The sequence below is a fragment of the Pteropus medius genome, unplaced genomic scaffold, assembly GCF_902729225.1.
Source record: "Pteropus medius unplaced genomic scaffold, Ma_sr-lr_union100, whole genome shotgun sequence".
NCBI classification, from domain to species: Eukaryota; Metazoa; Chordata; class Mammalia; order Chiroptera; family Pteropodidae; genus Pteropus; species Pteropus medius.
In genome coordinates, this window is record NW_024354499.1 from 32,360 (window position 1) to 34,120 (window position 1,761).

Genomic DNA, 1,761 nt, shown 5'->3' on the forward strand with positions numbered 1-1,761 from the left:
GTAATGTCATATTTATATTCATTATTTTGCAGTGTTTTTTCACATTGTTAATCAACTCTCTGAGAACCCATTTGAGAAAAAAAAAAAACTTCCTTTCTCTACTGCTTTGAAATTCTTAAATACAATTTTGGACTCTTTATTTCCTTCCAGAGATCTGTTTGTCAATTTGTGCACTGATATAAAATCATTTTATTGTTGTAAAATTAAAACATTTTAATATTGTGCAACACAAATGTTCCCTTCTATTACTTTCTGTTTTTCAAAATTTCTTGAGGATTTTTATCCATTTGCTATTCCAAATAAATTTTAGATTTATTTTGTCAAATCTTGTTCCTAAAATAAATGAGAATTATAATCTGGACTCTCTTTAAAATTATATTAAACTTATATGTTAATTTAAGAAAATTGAAATTTTGTAATACTGATTCAACAAATATATAGACATACTAATTTATTCACATTTATTTTATGACACTTAATGAAGTTTTGGAGGTTTTTTTCCCAAATAGATCTAAATTATTCTGTAAATTTATTCTTAGGTAGTGTATACTTTATTATTATCATTGTGAACATAACCCTTTTGCTATATATTTTCTAAGTATTTTTCTATTATAAATGCAATTTTATTTATTTATTTTTTTAATTTATTTTTTAGGTGAGGCAACCCTTGGTTGACCTCACAGATTGCAAGGACCTTTTCAGCTTACAAAATCTCTTATTTTTTATCTTTTACACCTACAGCAGCTGGTCTTCCTAGGCGGTCTCCCATCCAAGTACTAACCAGGCCCGACCCTGCTTAGCTTCCGAGATCAGATGGGATCAAGCTTGTTGTTCAGGGTAGCATGGCCATAGATCAAATGCAATTTTATTTAGTGTATATTTTGAACTTGCTTATTTGTTCTTGGACATTTCGTAATGTGCAAATAATGGTACCTCTTACGCTTTGTTCAGATAAGTTTCACTCATTCTTTAAACCAGTTTCATTTGTCAGAATAATTTTAAATGTCAATGGCGATTATAAGCCTCCTCCCTTATTCTTGACTTTAGTGTCTTTCTCATTCAGCCCTCATAAATGACATCTTCTCTTGGTGTGACGTACATTTTCCATATCAAATTAAGGAAGATTTTCTCTATTTTTAAGAATCTATGAGTCTAAAAAATATTAATGAATATTCAATTTTAGCTTTTCACAATTGGTAAGAATCATCATATTACATTTTTTCTTCTTTTACCTGTTACATTAGATTTCCCGTAGTAAAACATTTTTAATTTGTCTAATAAACTCTATTTGTTCATGGTGAATCATTCTTTAATACACTACTAGATATTATAACTTACTAGTGCTTTATTTAGGATTATTACTTCTCACTATGAGTGAGATTGATTTGTAGCTTTCTTTTATGTCATTTCTGTCAGGTTTTGGTATCTGGAATAGATTGGCCTTGAAAAGTCAATTTTAGTGGTTTTCTTCCTTGTTTTAGAACAGTTTATACATAATGAAAATTGTTATTAAAACTTTTTTTTAATCACTTGGAATAATTATCTGGGCTAAAGTCTCTTTCAAAAGCAATTTTTTTGTCAGCATTTTGAACTTATTTCTTATACATTGCTTTATTTGGGTTTACTGTTCTTCTTGAGTCAATTTCAGTTATTTGTATTTTCCCAGAATCAGAGGAATCATAGAATGATCTCACTTCAGGAATAATAGCATCAATTTACCAATAAAATTCCCATTTCTGATAGACTCCAAAACAACATGAA

General features: G+C 28.5%; 1 pseudogene; it reads right to left on the bottom strand.

Annotated features, from left to right (window-relative positions):
• Positions 1-732: 732 nt before the first annotated feature.
• On the bottom strand, positions 733-854 carry LOC120594642 (uncharacterized; annotated as a pseudogene).
• Positions 855-1,761: the final 907 nt, after the last annotated feature.